This window comes from Ovis canadensis, chromosome 16 (genome assembly GCF_042477335.2).
Source record: "Ovis canadensis isolate MfBH-ARS-UI-01 breed Bighorn chromosome 16, ARS-UI_OviCan_v2, whole genome shotgun sequence".
Classification (NCBI taxonomy): Eukaryota; Metazoa; Chordata; class Mammalia; order Artiodactyla; family Bovidae; genus Ovis; species Ovis canadensis.
Genome location: NC_091260.1, coordinates 16668619 through 16688508, shown reverse-complemented (window position 1 = coordinate 16688508; position 19890 = coordinate 16668619). Strand labels below are relative to the sequence as shown.

Genomic DNA, 19890 nt, shown 5'->3' with positions numbered 1-19890 from the left:
TCAGGTGCACAGCTAAGGCAATCAGTTACACCTGTGAATATAGCCACTGTTTTTTTTTTTTAAAGATTCTTTTCCCTTATAGATGATTACAGAGTACTGAGTAGAGTTAAGGACTCTCTCTCTTTACGTTGCCATCTTCCATGTATTTCCTTTAAGAGTCCAGCCTTACTTCCTCATAGATCTAAGATGGCTGCCACAGCTCATAGCATCGTGTCTTCACACGCGGTGTTCAAGGCTGAAAATAGGGGCCTTCCACCCATTAGGGAGGAAAGTTTTCCCAGAGGCGTAGCAGACATCTCTTTGACCAGCACTGGGTAAACAGGTTCAGCCTTAGTTACAAGGGATGGGAAAATAAGTGTATAATATAGGGGAATGGAGGTGTCCTGGCTTTCTTAGAGTCATCATGTGCCCGCTAGGGCTGGGCACCCCCCGCCAAAACAGGATTCTGTTAGCAAAGATGAAGTGGGAGGCTGGCTGCTTGGAGCCAGTGGGCAACATCTTCTCTCCAAACCATGACTTTCCAGAAGCGAGGGAGGAAGACTCCCGCAGCCCTCAGAGTCACACTGCCGTCTCGGTGTCACCGATAGGTGGATGTGTTTGGGGAAGGACACTGACTGAAACCACCCGCCGCAGCCAGACCCCACAGTGACCTTCTGGGTGAGTTATTTTCCTAGAGGAGGTAAGGCACGCAGAACTAACAAGGCGCTGCCAAGCGGAAGAACGTGGGCAAGGTCAAAAGGAGAGGCCACGTGTCCTGCCGCCTCCCACAGTCCTCCTCTCCCGCATCCGTGTTGGCTGAGCCGAGCGGGCGCCGGCAGGAAGGACCCCGAGTCAGATGATTGGCCAGAGAGAGCCCAGAAACCAGTCCCATCACCGTAAAACCCGAGACTGCGAGCCGCGTGGCGGAGAGCTCTGGTCTGCCCTGCTCTGCTGCTCGCTGCCGCGGCCGCCCTCCCCAGCAAGGCCTCCTGCTTTGCCAGCGCCTCCTCAGTGCGTTTCTGAGTGCTAGACAGGAGCCCACTCTCGGGCCCTGGAGGGGTCCACCTTCCCGCCACCGCTGGAGGGGGTAACCTGAGCACGGGCATCCTCAGTGCTAAAGGAGGGGATGACGGGGCAGCCGTGGGCAGCAGGAAGTGTGCCGTGACCTCTCAGTGGCCCGGCCCCAGCCCAGGGAGGCACCACATGCCGCCTCAGCAGGTGTCTGTTCTAAGAGCCGAAGAGCCAGCGCGAAGCCAGTGCAGCTTCAGTTACAGAGCCCACGGGCTGTCGCCCACTGTCCTTAAAGCCCACAGCGCCCCAAGACATTCCTTCTGCAGCCTGGTTCCAGTAAAAATGTTGTCTCTGCCGAGGTTTGAACATGCTTTCTGTTGTTGGAAAATGAAAACTATGCAAGCCCGATGTGTTTCTCTTTCTGCCTGAGCTGCCAGAAGCCGGAGCCAAATGTGTCGCCCAAGTGCTGGGGGCCTTGCTCCCTGGTTTCTCAAGCCCAGCTTTGACTTCCCCTAGGGGGCGCTGTTCAAGTTCGCCTGTCTGGGTCAGAACCTTTGGGCACTTCCAGGGCCAGACCTAGGCGTATGGGGCTCAAATGCTGGGTAAACTTGCGGCGTGGGGAGGCAGGGGGCACAGGGCTTCCAACCTGTCCAGGTATCTTCTGAGGCTCTGCCTGCTCTGATCCTAGAAGAGACGAGGTAGGGACGAGGACAGGTTCCGTGCGGGCTGAAACCAAACATTTTGGCCATCTTCATGACCACTGAATCACCAAATCCACCGTATTTTTCCACTTTCAAGTTGTTTCTGGGCTGCTGTGGCGACACGCCCTTCCTGGGTTTAATGGCTTCACGGTCAGGTGGTGGGGAGGAGGTGCTATTTACTTTTCACAGGGAAAATAGTGGTTAACGGTGTGGTGGGTGGACCTGGTTAGTAATCAGGTGATTTATCCATGAACGTTCTTTGGGTTGTCCTGGTGGTTTGCACTTGAACTTGGGCTGAAGTAGGGGGAAGAGGGTGGGAGGAAAGTGGCTTGGAGGAGCCAGGCTGGGGTTGCTCAGAGGTGAGCCCTTGCAGGGGCAGGGAGGGATTTGTACTGACTGCTGATCGAGGTGGAATACTGGTCCACTCGCTGTCGCCGATGGAGTCTCTTGCTCTGTGTGTGGGCACTTGCTTGCTCACTCACTCATTTCTGCACTTGGGGTTTGAAGTTCCGAGCACCTTCTCTGTGCTGGGGAAACAGCACGCCTACAGAGCACCAGGGGTCCAGTGTGTTGCACAGACATTCCCTCCTTCAGAGGCTCCGTGGGGGGAACAGACAGGTCATTCCCAACAGGGACATGTTTAAACAACAGGAGGTAATGTGATCAAGCTTCTTAGGCTTAGTAGCAGATACTGTTCCAAGTATCTTTCATGTCTTAACTCATTCATTTCTGTTAGCAGTCCTGGGAGCTAGGTCCTGAGAAAATGGAAGCACACAAATATAAATTAACTTAGCCAAGGTCACATAGCAAACAGATTTGCCCCTCAGCAATCTGTCCAGACTTTTACCATCATCCTATCCAGCTCTGGGGATATTCCCAGGTGGCTCAGATAGCGAAGAATCTGCTTGCAATGCAGGAGACCCGGTTTGATCCCTGGGTTGGGAAGATCCCCTGGAGAAGGGCATGACAACCCCCTCCGGTATTCTTGCCTGGAGAATTCCATGGACAGAGGAGCCTGGTCAAAATACAGTCCATGGGGTTGCAAAGAGTTGGACATGACTGAGTGACTATCACTTTCACTAATCGGGATACATCAGTAGACAAAACATGTAAACATTGCTAGCTTCATGTAACTTGGGAATCCAGCTCTGCTTTGGAAATGAAGTGGGTCTGCTTAAAAGGGAAGGATTCCCAGAGAGAGTGATTTTCAAAATCTGGGTCTTGAGAATGGAGTGAGGATGTTTTGAGGCAGAGGAAGCAGTGACACAGGCCTCCAAAGATGAGGGTGCCTATCAAGTGCTCTGGCGCATCTGGAGAAGTGCATCCCAAGGGAGCAAATGGGAAAGGCAGGCAGGGAAAGATAATGGCACTTTATTGAAGGAGAAGAGTAAGATGGTCAGATCAGACACGAAGAAAGCACTCAGGCAGCTCAGTGGAGGATGGATTGTGGGTAGGGGTAGGTTCGAGTCGATGCCTGCTGTTTCGGCACCTCCTGCAATAGCACTCTTCTCCCCTTTGCCCTCACTTTGCACTTTTCAATGAAAGAGAGTTTTTGAGGCACCTGCCATGTACTAGTCCTTGGCCTTCTCCAGGGATGTTCAGAAGTGTTCTTGCTGGCAGCAAGATGAGGGCACACAGCCTATGGATTCATAAATACCAGGATTTACTTGGAGCTGTGGGTCCAGTCAACCTGGTGACTTGTAGTGAGTGACTTCTCTTAACTCAGCCTCCTTTAGCCTCATCGTTGGCAAGACAGTGCCAGATAATCTGTACTGCACAACCTTCTCATGAAGCTTGAGTGAAACCAAATAGTAATAAAGGGAGGGGCTCTGGAGTCTGGGTTTGATTCTTAGTTTGACTATGGGCTGAGCTGAGTGATCTTGTACATGCCACTTACCCTCTCTGAGCCTCAATTTCCTAATCTGTAAATTGGGCATAACAGTAGTACTTACCTCATGGGGTGAGAATGAGCACTGAGAGAAAGCACATGAACTTCATGAGGGCAGGTTTTGTTTTTTTTTAATCATTTATGATTTTGATCCCCACTGCAGTTCTTGGACATAAGGTCACTAAATAAATGGGAGCAATGATTACTGTTATTACAATTCATGGTTGTCCAGCATTGGTTGAGACTTTTCTCTTTGGCCTCCTACAGGGACTAGTCTGTGGGCTTGTGGTCCAGGTGAGGAAGACATGTCCATCACAGCTGGCATGTTTAACTAACTCTGCCTCCCAGGGTGGGGTGAGTTCCCGTCACTCCAGAGCAGGTGAAGGAAGGAACTGAGCTGAAACAGGAATAATCTACGGGGCTGACTGTCTAGACAGGGCTCTGGCTGGGGAGGGGAGCAGGCAGAAGTGGGCTCTGGCCAGAGCTGAGCAGAGACTAGGGGATGTCCTGGCGTTGCTTCAGCACCTCACTTGCATCATTTCACTGCATCCTTATGGTGGCCCGTAAGCTAGGTCCATTTATTACCCCCATTTTACAGATGATAAAACTGAGGCTCAGAGAGAGACAGTGATAGATCATACTAAAAGAGTGAAACATCCAGGGCTCAACTAGAATTTGCGCCACTCCAAACCTCTTGCTTTTAAACAGGGGGATGCAGGGAGGAAAGGGCTGACGGAGAGGAGGGGTGACAGAGTCTGTGGGTGGAGGACAGGTCCCCAGTGGCTGCAGGGGGCCTGCAGGAATAATCCAACAATGAGCAGCAGGGGCACGATCCCCTCCCTTGGGTGGGTACTATGCCCTGCTGAATTCTTTACCAAGTGGCTTGATGGACCACCTGTCAGTCAAAAGAGGGCCTAGCGGGCTCTTTACTGGCAGAGGATTGAGTGCAGAAACTGCCCTGGCCCTGCCAGCAGCAGCCTTCGGAGGTGAATGAAGTGTAGCCAGTGCTGGGATGGCAGTGCCCGGTTGCACTCAAACCAACCCCATAAACGACCCCTTTCCTGTGAACCCACAAACAGCGGTGAAGAAGGTGACTAGAGCCAGCCCCTAGCCTTTATGCAGCCTGGCCCAGCTCTCCAAGTCAGGGGTGGTGGAGTGGGACAGCCGCCCACCTGACAGACAAGGTGAGCCCGTCCTGAGGGGCTGGGGTCACATAGGGTGGGGTCTTGGCCTCTGCCCCCAGCCAGGAATTGCCCGGAGACAGTATAAGAGCACGAACTTTTTTTTTTTTTTAGCTCAGGAGATACCTTTTGGAAAATTATAGTTAAAAACACATGATCAGAAAAGGAATTCCTTGGTTGATTATCAGCTAGCTCTCAGAATCAGGAGGAAGGTGGGGGGATGTGCCTTAGCAGGAAGGAGGAAACTGAGGCAGGGACAAGACCCCACCCTGTGGTGGCTCCAGTCATACAATGCCGCTGGCACTATCACCATGGCACACTTGTCATCACCAACGGAGCTGCCAGCTCTGGGTCTTCATGTGCCCTCCCGGACTCTTAACCCTGCTAGAGCCGCGATGAGCCAGCTGTTACTCTGTGCCTTTGGGTCATTCCTTCCAGGAGGCACTGGGGAGAAAACAAAGGATGCCTAGTTAATTTGAATTTTAGATAAATATTTTTTTTAGAAGACAAAAAATGGTTGTTTATCTGAGACTCAAATGTAACTGGGCATCTTATTACTTGCTAACTCTGGTCACTCCATATGCAGAGGGCTGTGCTCTGCTTCAGGTTGGTGGGAGGGGACTTCTGCCCTTTCCACTTCTGTGGCGAGAATGCTAACCTTGGGCCATTGGACTGATCACATTATTGAATGCAGAATAGCCAAAAAAGCAAATATCAACTGCCACTTCTCAAAAACCTCTCTTTCTGAAAAAGTTACCTGCCTTAATTGCTTTCAAAGCTGCCTTCACCCACAGAGGAGCTGGGTGGTAGGTATGACCCCCATAGGCATTCCTCTTCTGCACCCATTTTTCATAACATGGAGAATGCCTCTTTCCTCCCCTGCCCCTGCTGAAACATCCTGAGGGCAGAGAACACAAGAATCTTTTTGAAAGGGCCCCTAGTCCTTTTCCCTCCCCAGTACTCTTGCCTGGAAAATCCCATGGATGGAGGAGCCTGGTGGGCCGCAGTCCATGGCGTTGCTAAGAGTCGGATGCAACTGAGCAACTTCACTTTCACTCTTCACTTTCATGCATTGGAGAAGGACATGGCAACCCACTCCAGTGTTCTTGCCTGGAGAATCCCAGGGACGGGGGAGCCTGGTGGGCTGCCGTCTATGGGGTCGCACAGTCGGACACGACTGAAGCGACTTAGCAGCAGCAGCAGCAGCAGCAGCAGCTAGTCCTTTCCAGTGAGTCGCCATCACTGCAGAGTGGGTGAAGGGAGGAACTGAGCTGAAACAGGAGTAATCTACGGGGCTGACTGTCTAGACAGGGCTCTGGCTGGGGAGGGGAGCAGGCAGAAGCAGGCTTTGGCCAGGGCTGAAACTCAAAGCATCGCCACCAGTCCTTCCCAAGCCATCCTGAGGCCGGGCTGTCTGAACCCTGGCCAGAATGGGCCTGGGGCTGTCACTTGCTCTCGTTTCAAAGGATTTGTTCTTCCATTGAAGGAAAAGCTTGCACTTTCACAATTAGAAAGTTAACAAAAGGTAAGAAACATTGGATGCTTCCTTCTCTTTCTTATCTGTTTGTTTGGAGGAGGGCTGTGAGAGAAAATAAAGGTTTTAGTTATAAAGCTTTGGCCTGAGATCAAGTTTAGAAAGAAAGGCATCTACTAATTGAAAACATCACTTTGGGGGCCTTTAAATCAGGGGAAACAGGTGCAGGTTTGTGGTTTTAGAGAGAGTATTTCTTTTGGAAAAAAATAAAGGAAAGTGCCCCAGATAGGGTCCCTCCAAAGCCAGCAGGCTTTTACTTTTCAGCCCTTAATTACCTAGAAGGTGAGTGAAAAGATTAACTGGAAAGTTAAAAGAAAAAATCAACTCTCAGCCTTCTAAGTAATACTCCAAATCTTTCTCTTTTTCTCTCTCTTTTTCCCTTTTGGGCTGAACATTTTGAAAACGCTCTCTTACAATACTGTCCATTCTCAAATGGATTCCCATACCGTATCCACTTTTATTCTTAATCCTGTGATGAAAAATCTGGGCTTCCCTTCTCAGCAGAGCTGGGATTTGACCATTACAGTGACATATTTTCCAGTGTTTTCTCTGGGTGTGAAGGGGCAAACATTTCAAGGTCAAAAGTCTCGGGAGGAAAGGGTAATAATTCTGTGCCTACTGCGTGTTGGCTGCTTGGTAATATCCTGTATCTCTGCATCCCCAGGGAAAAGAGGTTTCTTTTTGAAATCTCTTGATGGTTGAGGAAATGGAGGGTTAGCGAGGAGGAGTGACATGCCCGAGGTGGCCTAGCAAGGAAGCAGCAGAGTTGACCTTGAAGCCAGGTCCATCTGACTGTCACAGGGCATCACCTCCCACCTTCGAAAGCGTGGAGTGGCAAACCAAGCTAACAGCTATGAAGATGCCCAGAAGCTTTGGCTTTGAAATAGCTCACAACATCTTCCTGCTTTAGAGAACTATTGAGCAGGTTTGTTTGCAGTTAAATGTACGCGACTCTCATGTTTTTAGGAGAGAGGCTACTGACCAGGAAAGGTGGTCCTCAAGAAACTAATGCCATGTATCACTTATCTGCTGCTGTGTAACAAATTACCCCCAAACTCCGTGTCTTAAAAGCACAGCATCTGCTACCTCATCGTTTCTACAGTTTAGGAGTCTGGGTGCGACTTAGCAGGGTCCTCTGGCTCGGGGTCCCTTACAGACTAGCAGTCAAGGTGTCAGTGATGGCCGAAGTCACCAGAAGGAATGGCTGGAAAACGGTCTCCTTCCAAGCTGACCAGCATGGTCACTGGCAGCCTTTAGTTCCCAAGGGCTGTTGGTTTCTCTCTCACTGTCTGAGAGCTGGAGGGTGCCCTCCAACCTTGGCATGTGGGCCCTCCTGCGCGGATGCTTGCTTCATCGAAGTGTACAAAGGAAGAAGGCAGTAGGAGTGTGTTAGCAAGACGGGAGCCACAGTCTTTCATAACCTAGTCATGGGTGTGATGTCCCATCAGCTCTGCTGTAATCTTTGCAGTAAGTGCAAAGATTCACTAGGTTCAGCCCACACTCAGGATGAAGCGATTGCATGGGCTGGAGGCGGGGGAGGTAAATACCAGGAGGTGCGGGATCACCGGAAGCCATGTCAGTAGCCACCTGTCACGCATCCGCAGAGTGGAGATGGTGGTCATGATAATAATAATGATAGCTGCTTAGTGTGTGCTTCTGCTGTGCCAGCCCCTGGGCTAAATCCCTTCTGTGTGTTGTCTCATTTAATTGTCACACTGCTCTTTGAACCTGGAGGACAGAATGCCAACCCACTCCAGTATTCTTGCCTGGAGAATCCAGTATTCTTGCCTGGACAGAGGAGCCTGGCGGTCTATAGTCCATAGGGTCGCAAAGAGTCAGTACACGACTGAAGCCACTTAGCATGCAGGCACGCTCTTTGAACCAGGAAGATACATGAACTCCCTAAGTTCCTGCAGCAAAGGCACGAGAACCTGACTGGTGCTGTCCACTCCAAATACCCTTCCTTTACATAATGCAGATCCTTGACCTGCACCCACTGAGCTTCTGGGGCCAAAACAAGCCCCTGTTGTGATAAGAATCAGGAAAACAAAGCTGAACTCGCTACTCATCAGAAAATTGCAAGGGAACACACCAGAAGCCATTTCTTACCCATCAGATTAGAAAAAAAAATTAAAGTTGTTGAGAGTGTGGGGAATTCTCATGCACTGCTGAGAGACTATAAATTTGTACTGCCACTTTGGAGGGAAATTTGGCAGGATCTATTAAAATTTTAAAAGGACATAAAAATAAAAATGTGCATAGCCTATGACCCCGCACTTACACTTCTGAGTATCTACCCTAGAGAAATACTTGCACATGTGCACGAAGAGCCTTGGAGAATTTTCATTTCAGTGTTGTTTCTAAGAAGTAAATAGTGACATTGGAAAATGGTCTCAATGGTTTCAATGTCCATCAGTTTAAAAAAAAAAAGGCTGAATAAATTGTGGAGCATCTGTACTATGGAAAACTGTGAAGCAGGTGAAGAGCATGAGGTAGATCTGTAAGTATGGCAAGAAAATATCTGTAAGGCATATTGTTGAATGAAAAAGGCAAGATATACAATGATGCTGTCAATATGATTCCATATATGTAACCCCAGCAATGTTATATTTTATTTATACACTATTAAGGGGCTTCCCAGGTGGCTTAGGAGTAAAGAATCCATTTGCCAATGCAGGAGATGCAGGTTCAATCCCTCAGTCATGAAGATCCCCTGGAGAAGGAAATGGCAGCCCGCTCCAGTATCCTTGCCTGGGAAATCCCATGCACAGAGGAGCCTCGGAGGCTACAGTCCATGGGATTGCAAAAGAGTCAGACACAATTTAGGGACTAAACAACAACATACACACAATTAGATACCCGCACATATATGTATTGAATATATACAAATACAAATATATTCAAATGCATGAGGATGGTCTGGCAGGGGGATTACCAACCTGATAACAAGAGAGGAGGGGAGGGTAAGAGGCAAAAGTTGAGGGATGGTCAAAGGAGACTTTAAGTTTGTATGTAATATTTTTAATATTTTTTAAAAAGAAAAAGTTAAATTGCCTTACTTATATCAACTGAGCCTGTCTCTTTTAAAAAATCATTACTGGAATCCCTGCCCAGTGATTTCCCTTACTTTGTAGTGGTCAGAGCTGGGTCACTACACCCTTAACTGCAAAGGAGATTAGAAAGGTGAATAGTTTTCAACTGTGCCCTTAGGGGGACATGAAGAGGAAGAGAGTTGTCAGCGGCTGTTGAGTAGCCAATTAAAAATGTCTGCTGTAGCTCATCCTTTTAGTTACCCAACCTCCACACCTACCATTCTTTCTGGACATATACTCTATATTTTATCCAAAGTCCAAAGTCAATTACTGCATCCATCTCGAAGTCCAGGAATCCAGGTGATTATGGGCAACCCGCTCATCTGGTCCAGTTGTGAGAGGATGCTGCCTATTATCTCAGTTACATCTGAGGCAGGTATTGAGGTGGGTGTCTTTTCTGGGGGCTTCACGGCTTTAGTGGCTTATTTCTTCTTGTGAGAGTTTGACTTCCAAAGATTATTTTTAGGGTTTAACAGTTCCAGGTTATCATAGGGCCAGCCTCAGATTGTTTTGAAAATATGTATCTCTCAAAAATGTCAGGAAGAAAAACACCAATACATTATACTAACGCATACATATGGAATTTAGAAAGATGGTAACGATGACCCTATATGTGAGACAGCAAAAGAGACACAGATGTAAGGAACAGTCTCTTGGACTCTGTGGGAGAAGGCAAGGGTGGGATGATTTGAGGGAAAAGCATTGGAACATGTATAGTATCATATGTGAAACAGATCGCCAGTCCAGGTTTGATGCGTGAGGCAGGGTGCTCAGGGCTGGTGCACTGGGATGACCCTGAGGGATGGGATGAGGAGGGAGGTGGGAGGGGGTTCAGGATGGGGAACACATGTGCACCCATGGATGATCCATGTCAATGTATGGCAAAAACCACTACAATATTGTAAAGTAATTAGCCTCCAATTCAAATAAATTAATTTTTTAAAATGTGATACAAATCCAGTCTTTGATTTCAGGGACTTTATGTGTGAGTAACCACAGCATGTAAGGCTTACATGTGTAGTATGTAAGCCTAAATAGTCCCATCTCTTACCCATTCTTTCTCTGTGTTCTGCCTAATCCTCTAGTCCTAAGTTCATTGGGTGATCCTTCGGGGCCATTAACAGTAGTAATCTTGGGACTTCTCTGGTGGTCCAGGCAGGGAACTAGAGCCCACATGCCACAACTAAGGGTTCACAGGCCATAGCCAAAGGTCCCACGTGAGGCGATGAGCATCCCACGTTTTGCAGCTAAGACCTGGTGCAGCCAAATAAGTCAATATTAGCAATAGTAATCTTGGGTGGAGAGACGCCTCCTCTTGTTTGGTCTTTGTGTGTTGGTCGACGCTCCTCCTTCAAGGGCTTCCCAGGTGGTGCACAGTAAAGACTCTGCCTGCCGATGCAGGAGATGCGAGAGACGCAGGCTCAGTGTCTGGGTGGGAAAGACTCCCTCAGGTAGGAAATGGCAACGCACTCCAGTATTCTTGCCATGGACAGAGGAACCTGATGGGATACAGTTCACGGGGTTGCAAAGAGTTGGGCACAATTGAACGCGTGCACACACACACACACACACACACACACACACACACCTTTATTTGACAGAAAACTGTTAAGGGGAGGTTCTAGTCAATAGCCTGAGAGTGAAAGTGAAAGTCACTCAGTCGTGTCTGACTCTTTGTGACCTCATGGACTATACAGTCCATGGAATTCTCCAGGCCAGAATACTGGAGTGGGTAGCTGTTCCCTTCCCCAGGGGATCTTCCCAACCCAGGGATTGAACCCAGGTCTCCCGCATCACAAGCAGATTCTTTACCGGCTGAGCCACCAGGGAAGCCCCAGACGATAACCTGAGACCCTGATTTCATTTTCTGCTAATGCTGTAGCTTCATTGTTGCTACTTAGGCGTTTTCCACTTATAAAGCTTCCAATTATGGGATTCTTGGTCAGCTGAGATTTTGGGTCACAGTCAGACAGTGCCTCTCTCAGCAAAGCTGTATCCCTTCCACCTGCTTGCAGACTGGCTCGCCCTTGTCTGAGATCATCTCTCTCTTTTAGGATTTTATTAAAAATGGCAAGAAGCAGTCAGTATGGATGACTATTCTGGAATTTTCCTACTATTTCTTCTGTCTCTATAACCTCAATTGGCATGAAGTCTTATGGTAGAGCAGACAGTTTGACCAGATGTTAGCCACTGCATAAAAAGTCATCTGCTTCAGTCGCTAACGAGCGGGTTCTTCATCTCCTAAGTTTCAAGTTCTGTTACTGCCGTTTCCCCACTCCTGGTAACAATATTTTTAAAAAGAATCAGACAGGACTTTCAGTTGTGTACAACAGAGATTGAATGCATCTTCTTAAGCAGAAAAGGAGATTAACTAAAGGATACTGGGAAATTTAGAATTATCGCAAGGAGGAAGAGTTGGGGTCAAGGCTAAGTTGCCAGAGATAATGTCCTCAAAGTTCTGGGGAATCAATATGATGAGAAAACTGTTGCCCCTGGGATGACCCAGCGGTGAGTGCTATAGCATGCATTGCTGTCAGGATTTCAGATTCAGTGCAGCTAATGCTTCTACCAGTGCTGAGGCTCATACAGTGCCAGTAATGTGACTTTTCAACCATCGGGCAACCAGAGGCCTCTACTGCTACATTTACCAGAAAAGTGTGTTTTGAGCAACCCTCTCTTTGCCTAGGTTGGCTACTTTATATTCAAAATCTGCATAAATACATTTTATTGGTGGCACGCAGAATACAGGCCTGTGACTAGGTGCAAAGAGACTAGAGAAACAAGTTTTCTGAGTTCTCCTATAGGAAGACTTCAATAAGGATGTAGAGTCTATAAACATATTGGGATATTGTGATTTATAATAAATATGTTTTTGATCTTCCTCCCCATTTCTGGCACGGAGCTCCTAAAACCCTTGAAATTTCCTAAAGGAGAAATTGGAAGGATGTCTTTTGTTATGTTATGAGTGACTTGTGGAAAGGCGCTAAAGGCAGTTTGATCCCTGAGTGGGAAGATCCCTTGCATGAGGAAATGGTAACCCACTCCAGTATTCTTGCCTGGAGAATTCAATGGACAGAGGAGCCTGCCCGGCTACAGTCCATGAGCTGGACATGACTGAGCACAAGGCACTTAGGTCAAATAAGGATGGAGGCAGGTTGCCCAGCGGAACCAACCAGGAAATTAAAGGGTTAGAACTTTCCTGTCCCCTGGCCTCCAAAGAATAGAGAGGGGCTGAAGATTCAGTTCAATTACCAAATGACCAAACCTATATAATTTAATTTACAAACCTATATAATTTAATCAAATTCCTATATAATGAAGCCTCCATAAAAACTCTACAGGATGGTTTGGAGAGCTTCTGGGTCATGAATCTGTGGAGGTGCTGGGAGAGCGCTGCGCTTGGGGAGGCTGTGGAAGGCCAGTGCTCTTCCCACGTGCACACTTTGTCCTATGCATTTCTTCCATCTGACTGTTCCTGAGTTGTGTCCTTTAATAATAAGCTGGTAAATGCAAGCGAATATTCCTTTGAGTTCTGTGAACCACTCTAGCCAACCATTGGAACCTGAGGAGGGCATCATGGGAAACTCCAGTTTACAGCCAGTTAATCAGAAACACAGGTAACAGCCTGGACTTGAAAAGAGCATCAGAATTGGGGCAGTTTTGTAGGACTGAGCCCTTCCTCTGTGGGATCAGATGCTCTCACCAGATTTATAGTGTCAGGATCGAATGTGGTTAATTGCTTGGTGGCAAGGAATAAAAACATACATACACATCAAGGATTCTCACCCGTTCCTGGGCCTCCGGACATGGCAGCAGCGTTCATTTACAGATTCAGAATGGTTTCCCCAAGAGTTCCAGGGCCTTCCTTTATGGTGCCCAGATGGCTGAGAAGCTCCAAAATCACACTGTTTCAAATGCAAGCCCAATGGGGAAAAGCAAGAATTTTTTTGTTCTCACAAACCTTTTGAGGTTTGTTTTGATTGAACAGGCTAGGTTAAGCGCCTGTTTCTGAATTAGTTCCAGTGGGCAAAAGCATGGCCTACTTTGATGGGCCAGGAAAGCATCATGTGCTCCACACCTGAGACAGAGATTCTCATCCAGACCTCAGGGCCTAAGGAAACAGACTATATATTTTCCCTCAAAATATTGGGAAATGGAGAATAGTTTCTTAAAAGCAAGCAAACCAAAGAGTTCCTATCTTGTATCCTTTATAAAGGGAGGAGCATTTTGCACAAATCCTCTAACACTTCTGTACATCTTTGTCTATTTTGTTTACTTACCTCAGTATAAAGTCATGGGTTCCTACCTTGTTCAGTAGGTTATAATCTGTTACTATCATTATTTATTCTGATGTTTAAATTGTCCCAGATTTGCCCAATAAGAACTCCTTTGAGCTGCCTTTTGTACCCTTTTGATGTTGCCATCTTGCTCTGAGTTGTCTCTCATTTTCACCGTAAAAGATATTCCAGGCATGGCTCATACTTTCCCTGGCCCAGCCCTGGAATCAGTAATCATTGGGTCTGGGATTTGATTTTACCTTACTTTCAAGTAATAACAGCCTGTTTCTCTTTCATGGATACTGGCAGAGTACATGAGACGCCTGAGTCAGAGACAAAGGACTTTATTACTCATGACACAGGAAGTAACATGAGCATCACCATAGTTGAATCCGTTTTCCTGCCCCCAAGTCCAACTGAAGCAACGTGAAATGGCCCGGATAGATGCACGGCATTTGCATTACAGCTGAAGAACACTGAGCTTAGGAAATCCACTGCTTTTATAGCAAGTACTAAGCAAGACTCCTCTTCATCCTCGAGGGAGACATTATTCATTCTGGAGATTGTTCACTGCAAACACAACTCTGAGATGGGCCTGGAAAGGAATGGTCAGGTCGGATCCATTCATCCTTAGCATAGCGAGTTAAGAATATCCAGCAATGCTCAGGCCTATAGCAAATTATGTCTTTGAACAGCCATTTCTACACAGACCCCTTGTTCCTTTTAATGGAAAATGATGTTTAGAAACCAAGATCTGCTTGCTGGGTGTGCTCATTGTCTTGAGCTATTTTTACTCTTAGATGCTCTCAGAAGACAGAGTTGGGAATATATGTACACACACACACACACACTTAATGCTTAATTATCTATCATCTGCCTATCTAATCATCTGTCATCTATCTGCCTTTCTTTCTCCATAAGTTCACACTGATATCTCTAATGCAATACCACAGATTGATTCCAGATTTCTGCCTTTCCGTATTTCTAATGTTCTTCTCTAGTAATGAGAAACCTAAAATATTTTATTTTAGCTTATTTTCTTCATGCTCCTGCAGTCTCATGCCTGCTGCTGCTTCTCACCCTCCAATCACGTGGGCAACCTCCTGATCACTCTGGCTCTAGCCTGGTGTGTTGGGGTATGTCTCCCCTCCCCTGCCACTCTGGTCAGGCTCTGATGCCCTGTGCTAGCCCACTGCCCCTGCCACTGCTTCTGAGGACATTCTCCTGCACTCACCCGAGCTCTGAACCCCATGCCAGGCTGCTCCCACATCTCCCATGCCTGGGGAGGCAGCCTGGGCCAGGCCACCCGCTGCATGCTTCCCGATGCTGGGCAGGCCACTTCCGGCTCCGATGCCCCGTGCTGGCCCACTGCCCCTGCCACTGCTTCTGAGGACATTCTCCTGCACTCACCCGAGCTCTGAACCCCATGCCAGGCTGCTCCCACATCTCCCATGCCTGGGGAGGCAGCCTGGGCCAGGCCACCCGCTGCATGCTTCCCGATGCTGGGCAGGCCACTTCCGGCTCCGATGCCCCGTGCTGGCCCACTGCCCCTGCCACTGCTTCTGAGGACATTCTCCTGCACTCACCCGAGCTCTGAACCCCATGCCAGGCTGCTCCCACATCTCCCCTGCCTGGTGAGGCAGCCTGGGCCAGGCCACCCGCTACATGCTTCCCGATGCTGGGCAGGCCACTCCTGCTACTCGACCACTCTGTAGATGCCTCTCGCCTCACTCAGACTCTGGAGCTCCCCATTCTCACCTTCTGAGGATGCCTGCCGCTAATGGCTTCTAGACAGAATTAATCAAGGACAGAGGAAAAAGGGAGAGGAACCAGTGACCATTTTTAATGGATGCAAAAGACTATGTTTGTGGCTGTGATCTAGTGTGCTTAACCACCTCCCTATAGTATTAAATAGAGGCTATTTGTATTTTTTTTTCTAAATTCCATTCCAAGAATCAAACTATGAACATAAATTTTTGTGCATCTTTCTCTGCACCTCCCTGATGATTTTATTAGGACAGATTCGTAGATGGGGAATGGTTCCTGGGTCATAGGGGAGGACTATTTATGCAGCTCCTGGTCTTTATAGCATAGCTTCAGTGTTCATCTTACAATTCATACACTCGTGAATAAATAAGCAACCATGACTCTGTCCCAGAGACTGCCTAGGATTTTCTACAGATGATAGTTGTTTCACAGCTTGATGACATCACCTCCTTTTTTACACCAAGATTGATGTGGGAAATTCTGTATAAATACTCTGCATCAACAAGGCGTTGTGTCACCAGGCCTCTTAAAGATGGGCAGCTTGCTGCAATACAGCTGGCTTAGCCTGTGTGGGACAGGCGCCCATGATTTATAAGGTCCAAACATGAAGTCTTCAGGAAAGTTGGTGAAGTACTTTATAGGTCACCTGTATTTTTCCTACCATAGATGTTTTGACTCACGGGTTTCCTTTATGTCACTCTGTCCATAGTCTAGGTATTATTAAGATGGAATAAAGAGGTTACTGTAAGAGAAACTGAGTAGGAGGGAGGGACGGAGGGAGTTTGTGATTCTAAATGAGAAAAGAAAGAAATAACAGGTGAGGGAATTAAGTAGGACAAACATTGGCAGCCGGGCAACCAAGTATTCATTGCATGGGGGCCACTGGCCCAGCTTTGTGCTGGGAGCTGTTAGGAAGTTCATTTGTTCATTCACTCAGTAAACACTGACCAGTCACCAACTCCATCCAGACCATGTCCTAGACTCTGGGGACCTAAGAGAAAAGACATTGTCCCCACTTTAAAGGGGCTTTCAGTCTAGAAAAGGAGAAGCCAAATCAATAATGTATTATCTGCTGGATCTTTTTCTTCTCATTTATTTTTTTGTGGTTGATTTCGAGTTTCATGCCATTGTGATCAGAAAAGATGCTTGGACTAATCTCTATACTCTTACATTGATTGAGGCTTGCTTTGTGTCCTAGTATATGGTCCGTTCTAGAGCTTGTTCCATGTGCACTTGTCTTCTGGATCTTCTAATCCAGCTTGGGGAAGCTTCTGTGAAGGTTTTGAACAAAGTTCTTGAAATAGAAAAAAAATGTATTGGTTAAATGGCTGAGATGGGCAAAGTTTTCTCAGACAGAGGAATCTGCATTAACCAAAGCACATGATCCTGTCAGCTTATCAGCAAGGATTCAGTGTGTGTGTTCCACAGGTCCAGCACTGCCCTAGGAACTGAGGGGGATAAGTTTCATACGCCATGTTTTAGCAGGGAAGGTTGTGAGAGGACCGTCTGCATAAGATTATTAAATGACTTCTGCATGTAGGGTAAATTCTGAGTGTCTTCCCTAAGCACACAAGGCTTATTTGGGTAGCATTTGCTGTGTAACAACCACAAATTCTCAGTAGTGTACCACGTAAGCGTTGATTGGCCTTGCTCATGCATCTGTGGGTTGGCTGGAATGTGGCAGATGTTGTCTGAGCCCAGCTGGGCTTGACTCCAGGCTGTGTGCTGAGTTCCAGGTCTGCTCTATATGTCTCTCCTTCTTAGATCACCTGTTGCTCAGAGCATATTCTTGATATGGTGACAGGCCAGAGTATAAGGCAGGCAGTCCTAATCTTGGAAGCACACGTCTTGCCTTGGCTCTCGTCAAGTCCGCTAGCATCCACAGGTCAAAGCAAGTCGCATGGCTAAACCCAGAGTGTAGGGACAGGAAAGCATGCTCTGAGGGCCATAGCAGAAGTAGGGTTTGTAGTATATCCTCTGCAGTCTGGCCCCTGTAGACCCCCTCTTCCTATCTCTCCTTCTCTCTGGCACCTCTGCTGCAGCCACTCCAGACCTTTAGAGTCTCCTGGACCTGCCTTGATTTTTCACCCATGGTATCTGTACACATGCTATTCTGTGAGCTCAGAATGCTCTTCTTTGCCTGTCCATCAGGTCAGTTCCATCACTTCCTTTCTGAATAAGCAAGGCTTGGCTCTCAGGAGCAGGGGTGTTCTTATTTTTCTTTCTTTTCCTCCCCATCCCTATGAGTGGTAAGGATGCTTTGGGGCCTCACTTGGTGCCTGGTTCTCTCTCATGGTTTCTCTTTTTCTCCCTCCCCCCATCTTCCCCTCTCTTTCTTCTATTTATTCTCAGTATACATTGGTATGATGATTTTATCTTAAGATTTTTTGATGTGGAAATTTTTTGAGGTTTTCATTGAATTTGTTACAATATTGCTTCTGTTATATATATATTATATATATATATATTGCTTCTGTTATATATACACATATATATAAAAAGATATGTTTTTAGTCCATGAGACATGTGGGGTCTTAGCTCCCTGAGAAGGGATTGAAACGCTCACCCTCTGCATTGGAAGGCAAAGTCTTAACCCCTGAACTGCCAGGGAAGTCCCCAGTATGATGATTTTAATATTAAGATTTTGAGTAGGGCAAGACACCTATCCTGTGGGCCAGGGTGGCTTGGTATGCTTCATCTGGTGACAAGGACAGTTACCTGCCCACCTGGCCACCCACCCCAGAGTTGGCGTTAGGTGGGCTTGCTGGTCTAGGGGTCCTCATCCCTCAGCTGTGGACTCTGAGGGCTTGGGTGGCTCTGTGCAGCCTGGCTGGGTTTCCAGGACAGCCTGGGCCTAGGGATGGTAAGAGGTCCACATCCTGCCAATCCCGAGTTTCCAGGAGATTTCCGCTGCTGGTGCTCTGGAGCTAGCATCCCCAAGGGAGAGATAATATGTGTGAGAAAACTTCATACATGTTCCTACAAAAGGAGCTTCCTGTGCGCCTGAAGTTAATCTTCTGCTGGAGGACTTGCTTAACCACCGTTCGGTGGGATTGGTTCAGAGCTGGTATATGCAGAGTTTTCTTGAACTTCTAGAATATGCAAATAAGAGCCCTGAAGATCCACAGGTCTTGGATAACTTTCTACAAGTCCTAATTAAAGTCAGAAATAAACACAATGATGTGGCTCCTACAATGGCCTAAGGAGTGATTGAGTACAAGGAGAAGTTTGGGTTTGATCCATTCATTAGCAGTAACACCCAGTATTTTCTGGACCGATTTCATACCAACTACATCTCTTTCCACGTGCTTGTTAACCAGCACACACTTCTGTTTGGCGGTGACACGGACCCTGCATATCTGAAGCACATCGGGAATATTGATCCCACCTGCGATGTCACCGGCATTGTGAAAGATGTGCATGGAACTGCCAAGATGCTTTGTGAGCCGTATTACCTGGTGGCTCCAGAGCTGGAGGTTGAAGAATTCAGCGCCAAAGCTCCAAACACATCTAATCAGGTAGTTTATGCGCCCTCACACTCTTTCTCGTGCTCTTTGAGTTGTTCAAGAACTCAACGAGAACAACAGTCAAACTGTGTGAAGATAGAAAAGAGGGTACCCAGCTGTTAAAACCCTGGTTACTCTTGTAAAGAAGACTTATCCACTAAGATAAGTGACCGAGGTGGTGGGTTCCACTCTGAAAAATAGATTGCTGTTTTCACTACACATATTCAACTACTCTGAGACCTAGCTGGAGCATACCCAAGTCGGCCCGTTGGCTGGATTTGGTTATGACTTGCCAATTTCTTGTCTGTATGCTAGATATTTCCAAGGAGATCTAAAATGCTATTCTATGGAAGGCGTGGTTACTGATGCTGTCATTTATTTGAAGGCCCTTTCAAGTGAAGCATTTGAGTCTTCCGGTTTTTAACAAGTCCACGTGGCGCCATCACAAGAGCACAGCCGAAGCTGACGATTGGAGCAGTCCCAGCAGTGAGCCCAGGGATGCTTCCAAATACAAGGCCAAGCAGGACAAGATGAAGGCCCACAGAACTTTGTGAAGAGCTGAACGCTGCCGTCCTCTCCGTGAAGAAATGATGGCCTTCTGCAAGTCACCCAGAAAGAGCGCCTGTCCTCCACCAGCTCTGAATGTGGCGCTATCGATGATCCAGTGCTTGAATGCCTATTTTTCTCCATATAAGCTGGACCTTTTCCGCAGAAGTTTCCTGTAGCTACTTCATATCTGCCACTAAAGTAGTGACCTGAGTTATTTTTCTTAGGACGTTGCTGCAGGTTGGTCGGCACCTGTCGTAAGGGGATGCAGAGCCTTATTAGCGCCTGCGCCCTCATACTGGTGTCCGCTTAATCACTGACCGTCTGCAGTCTCCCCAGATGTCTCACCTCCCTCCGCATTCCAGACACAGCCGATCTCTACTGCTGCTCTTCGTGACCAAATACCAT

The 19890-nt window shown here is 47.5% G+C and overlaps 1 pseudogene; it reads left to right on the top strand.

The window, feature by feature from the left end:
* Positions 1–1182: 1182 nt before the first annotated feature.
* LOC138421949 (pyruvate dehydrogenase (acetyl-transferring) kinase isozyme 3, mitochondrial pseudogene) lies at positions 1183–19490 on the top strand (annotated as a pseudogene).
* The last annotated feature ends 400 nt before the right edge of the window (positions 19491–19890 follow it).